Here is a 6,064-nt window from a genome sequence, read left to right as displayed (position 1 = left end):
ACTAAAGTCATATTGTTTTAGGTGATTGTAAATTCCAGACTTTTCTGGATCCTGGTCCTGTGTTCTCATGGCACCTCATGATTTATGTATAGAACCTGTGGAGAATGACACTACCTAAAACTGCCCTCTGGACACATTCTCTGATAAATGGTTTCTGTTACTATTTGCCTAAATTGTATCCTACACCTAAACTGCTTTTTAAAAAATCCATGAAAAATCAGACCATTAGTAGTTTGTTAATGTTATAATACAGCAGCTTTCGTAGTTTTCTTCTAACTAACAAAAGTCCCAATTGGTAGTTGCTAAGTTGCTCCACCTAGAGATTAAAATAATTATTTTGCTAATATTCAAGTAGATGAAAATACTTGGAATATTTTAACTTTGTACTAAAAATAAATGCTTAAAACCTGATATATTTTAGGTTGTTAAGGATGATTCTTTGAATACTTACCGAGTATTGTCTTATTCTTTTAAAACAAGACTGTTGTAACTCTCAACTCTCACAACAGTTGGGTTCTATTCGGTGTCAAAATACAAATTTTTTTTTTTTTCCTTTTTGACTTTTTTTGTGACCGGCAACAGATCGCAACCCTCAGTGTCGTGCCCGTACCAGACCGGGACCGGCAACGGGATCACAACCCTCGGTGTTGCTCCCACACCACGCTCAGCCAGTGAGCGGGAACCGGTCTGTATGTGGGATCTGAACCCTCGGCGGGAGCACCACCGCGCTCCCAAGCGGTGCACTGTAGCAGTGTGCCACCGGGCCGGCCCCAAAATACAAATTTTAATAACTGTTTCTAACACTATAGTAACTTTGGAGTGATGTATCACCTTTTTTAAACTATAAGAAAGTGTAGGTTTTGGTGCCAAATTATAGAAAGGTGCTGTTTTAAGAACAGACTAGAAATTGAATACACCAAGGTAGCTGCTTGGGAAAATGAACAGTATATAATCTAATATCTTTAATTTTATATACATGAATATAATGTATGTCAACTTTGTACATGAGATACATACAGTACTTAAACATTTTACTCAACAAATAAGAATTTACAATAGCAATATAACTGACTAGAGGGCTGTCCACTTGATAATACTTAGATTAGATCTGTACTTTAACAAGAAAAAAACTTAATAGTTTACAATCAAAGAAACACTGACATTTAAAACAAGACTTTATAAAATAATTTATATATATCCTAGCTTCTAAGAGAGGGATGGTTTGCATTTGTGAATGTGTGCAATGAATGGCATATTTAAAATTTTTAGGTAATAAAATAATTTAGAAGCAGTTCATGCAGTGGTCAAAGCAAGGGATGGCAGTTCCTTCAATACTTCCTCCATCTTTGACAGCAACCGGCATCAGATGCACACCAGGTAAATGGGGGCACCCTAGAACAAGTCTCCTGTGACAGTCACATATATAAACATCAATATATACTTGCTGATATCCCTCCTTCCACAGTACAAGTACAGGTCACAACTTCTCTCAGCTGTGGGAGTAGTCAGTTTACACGTAAAGTGACTCAATGTCCCGTCTGCAGTTCTAGGTAATACATCTCTCTACAAGGTAACTAACAGAACTTCCTGGTTTTCACAACCTTACTCTGATACTTCACAGAGTGTCCCCCATGTCCTATGACATAAACATCCAGCAGGTAAGATTTGCCAGGCTGAAGACCTTTAATTGTTTCTGTGGTCACTGCTTTCTGCAAGTTTTGACTGTGGAAATATTTACAGAGGACCTTTTCTGATTTCTTCCTTGTATCTGGCCCTAGGCATTGGTTTTGCTCTCTTTTCTTCAGGTCTTCATTGTAGTTATCATCCACTTCTTTTTTGTAGATGCAAAACTTGTTTCTTTCCTGAGTGCCGAGCCAAGCCACGGTGGCTGAAGAACAGGTTCGGAGCTTGTCAAAGACTTTGATTCTTGTGTCTTCAGGAAGAGAAGGAAAGGACTGCTTACTGGGCCTTGTGGTGGCCAGTATTTTTAACATAGATGCTCCTTTCTTGTTTCCTTTCAGTCGAATGAGATATTTTGCTTTAGGTTTTCCTCTAACCTGAAACTGCCGAATGCCTTCCACATTCTGAGACAGAAGAAGTTTCCCATCTCTTCTCACTTGGATTTGGACAGCATCCAAACAAGAGTGAATAAAGAAGGTGACTTTTTGGTGAGAAGAGACTGGAGCAAACCGTAGAAACTTTGCTCCCTTCCTTTTAACAAATACATCTGTCACTTTCCCGTCTTTTAGCTCAACTGTCTTCTGTTTAGCTTCTTCCTTGGTCCTGGCGAAAGTCCCTACATAAGCAGTGCTCATGTTGCTGTTGCTGTTGACCACAAAGACGTCAAAGTAGTACTGCGTGTCGGGTTTCAGATCAGAGACCGTGAAGATGTTCTTGTTTCCTATGCAGATCTTCTGAATGTCAACTCTGGGCCTTGAGTAGACGTGACGCCCCAGTTTGGGAGAAGGCTTTGCTAGGAAGCCGCGTTCTTTACCTGAATTATCTGAAGGAAATCCAAAGTGGGCAAAGTCAAAGGGGCTAAAGTCCAGACCAGGCTTTGGTGCCATCATAAAAGCATCATCCGCACCCAGTTTTGCTTCCACTGCACAGAGACTTTTGAAATTGTGCTCTTTGTTGATGACCACGCAGTACTGGATGGGTTGTTTCAGCAAAGAGGCGGTGGGGCTCGGCTTCCAGGCCAAGGTGACCGTGGTGCGTCCCAGGGAGGTGACATCTACTCTTGGGTCATAGGGTAATTCAGGGTATGGCTGATCAGACTCTGGAGTTGTGGTGGCATAGACTTTGAAATGTGTGTCTTTCTCTGTTGAAACAAGTTCCAACTGATATAAACCAGATGGAGAACTGGAAGATATAAAATACTCAACATCATTGCCTTTGTAGGAGAATAACTCTGTGCCTTCCTCATTAATGATCTGCTGCTTCTGCTGCTCAAGGGGCTCAGGCTCACCTAGAAGATACAAGAGAAGCACAGGCTACAGGTGAGAGCACATAGAGTGGCTTGCCAGCCCGAAATAACTTTATCTTATTTTTCCTCTATTATAAAAATAATATATGTTCATAGCAGAAAAATAGGAAATAGAGAAAAATAAATTTAAAATCATCTGTTAATTATCCACAGATGGTCCTTTATTAATACATGGGTTTATTTTCATCTAGTCTTTTCCTTTACACATTTTTGTGCAATTGATATTATTCTCTCTCATTTTTTTCTGCAACTTAATGTTTATTCTCATGCATATATGTACCTAGACAAACCTCCATTTTATGAATCCTGTTTTTCTCATTTAAAATTATATCATAAAAATAATACTGGTGGTCAATTTTTGACCATTACAAATAATGCTCTTATATATGTGTAAGGTTTTTCTGAATTTATATTATTTCTTCAGGATAGAATACAATTAATGAAATTTTTAGGTCTAAGACTGTGAACTTTTTAGAAATTGCTAATCCTGACTGTCAATCTGCTTACCAAAACAATTCTATCAGTTTACGTTTTGATGGCCAGTAAGGTTTTTCTGAATTTATATTATTTCTTCAGGATAGAATACAATTAATGAAATTTTTAGGTTTAAGACTGTGAACTTTTTAGAAATTGCTAATCCTGACTGTCAATCTGCTTACCAAAACAATTCTATCAGTTTACGTTTTGATGGCCAGCGATTTCACTAACTTCACTGTTGTTAATAGGACTGGATAATCTGATTAAAATTCAGAATATAAAGCACCAGTAAAAGTACCTAATGTTCAATGGGTAGAATACATATGTTCTCAGAAATAATACACAGAAAGTACTGAAACTAAACTAATTTTTTCCATCTTTTGCTACTATCAATATCAGGTATCATACAGATGTCAGTGTGTGGATGAGTGTCCAGGACCTAGTGAAGGACTAGGTGGCCAAAGTGGGAAGGAACATTTTCCAGCTCATCACTGCAGGTTGAAAGTGAGGCATGTAGAATTTCATATTCCCAAACCATGGGAAGAATACAATTAATGTCAGAATTCACTTTCTATATCTCTGTCTCATCACTCCCTATATGCACTTCCCATATTTTCCTAATTATGATGTTCGTTCGTCATTGTAAGTATTATAGCATGCTAGCATCCTTCACATGTCATGTCAAGCCTTCACCTTTCATCTCTGATGCCCTCGTCCCTTAAAGGGAGCCGCATCACTCTAGGGCCCCATACAGGCTCTTCTCACGTCCCCTGTATCTTGTTATTTGCTTTTCATCATCTGCATCTTATCTAAATGCCTGGTACATTCCTCCTACTGTCTTCCTTTTCGTCATGGGGGTGTGAGGTGGAGAAGGATGGTGGGACATTTTTGAAAGTCCCAATGTCCAGACCACACCCTACAGAAAACATGATACAGCATTAACTGTTCAAGTCCAGTAGCCCCAAGTTCTGCAACCAGAACAGTGTGAAATGATAAAAAACTCTAAATTAAAAATATTTTGAATTAAAAATCAGCACTTCCCTGTGTCTGAGTGTAATTTAACATAGGTCCTGCCATTGCAAAATAAGACAACCAAGAAGAATTTCCAGGTTTGCTGCCCTACAGGTGTTGAGTTTTCCCTGAATTTGCTAATAAATTTGTACATTACCCTGAGGGCACTTGGACACAGTCACCAACTATTTCAAAACGTCATTTCCACAGCAAGCTAGTTCTAACATGTATGTTGGTCTCTGGCAAAATAATACTATATTCACATTTTTTCATTCGTGACTTTTATTCACAGTTGTACTATTCCATATCTTTTTTGGAGAGAGATATCTAATCACCATTTGAGAAAGATTTTTTAAAAATAAAGATCACTATGTCAGTCAGTGGAAAGGCACATTTATCATTTCTCTTTCACTAAGATTTTCTGTTCAGTTAATAAGCTAATGATTTTAAAACAACAAAAAAAATTTTTTTCCTTTTTTTTGTCTTTTTTTCGTGACCGGTAACAGGATCGCAACCCTCAGTGTCGCGCCCGCACCATGCTCAACCAGTGAGCGGACTGGTCTCTATATGGGATCCGAACCCTTGGCGGGAGCGCTGCCGCGCTCCCAAGTGCCGCACTATACCGAGTGCTCCACCGGGCCGGCCCTTAAAACAAAATTTTTAAAAATCAAAACATTCTTGCTCTATGCTTTCACCTCAGACTTTTTTTTATGATGCCTCAAAAGACTTTTTTAGGACAGTAAAAATATTGCTTTACTATGAAAATGCTATATAGTCCTACTCCAAATGATGTAAAAGTTTCATTTAATTATCTTTCAAAGCCTGTAATCTTGTAAATGAGGAAGCTGTGGTTTCAGCTCTAGCAAGACCAGAGTTGCTCACTGGTTCCATGGCAAACAAAAGCAGTTTTTACCTCCTGTAGATTGTACTTCTGGGGAGTCTCTTGCCTCCCTATTCTCTCCATATTCACATCCAACATGCTGTCCAAACTGACTCCCATAGGCTTCTGCCCCACCAGTCTTCCCTGCTGGTTCCTTCTCACCTCACCAACCCCTCACCTCTGGAGTGAGCAACAGGTCTTTGCTTAGACATCTCGTTTATACCCAGGCTCACTTCCTGTGTGACTTCACCCAGGCTCATGGCTCTTGCATGTTAACATCTCCCAAATTTAAATCTGCAGCCTAAGATAGATCTACCATATGACCCAGCTATCCCACTGCTGGGAATATACCCAGAGGAATGGAAATCATCAAGTCGAAGGTATACCTGTTCCCCAATGTTCACTGCAGCACTCTTTACAATAGCCAAGAGTTGGAACCAGCCCAAATGTCCATCATCTGATGAGTGGATATGGAAAATGTGGTATATCTACACAATGGAATACTACTCAGCTATAAAAACAATGAAATACTGCCATTTGCAACAACATGGATGGACCTTGAGAGAATTATATTAAGTGAAACGAGTCAGGCACAGAAAGAGAAATACCACATGTTCTCACTTATTGGTGGGAGCTAAAAAAAAAAAAAAAAATTCACTCACACACACACACACACAAAAAAAAAAACGGGGGGGGGGGGGGGGGGGGGG

General features: G+C 39.2%; 1 pseudogene; it reads right to left on the bottom strand.

The window, feature by feature from the left end:
* Positions 1-922: 922 nt before the first annotated feature.
* Positions 923-6,064, bottom strand: part of LOC103596751 — a 9,736-nt pseudogene continuing 4,594 nt past the window's right edge.

This window comes from Galeopterus variegatus, unplaced genomic scaffold (genome assembly GCF_000696425.1).
Source record: "Galeopterus variegatus unplaced genomic scaffold, G_variegatus-3.0.2 Scaffold2099, whole genome shotgun sequence".
NCBI classification, from domain to species: domain Eukaryota; kingdom Metazoa; phylum Chordata; class Mammalia; order Dermoptera; family Cynocephalidae; genus Galeopterus; species Galeopterus variegatus.
This window is presented reverse-complemented; position numbering and strand designations above follow the sequence as displayed.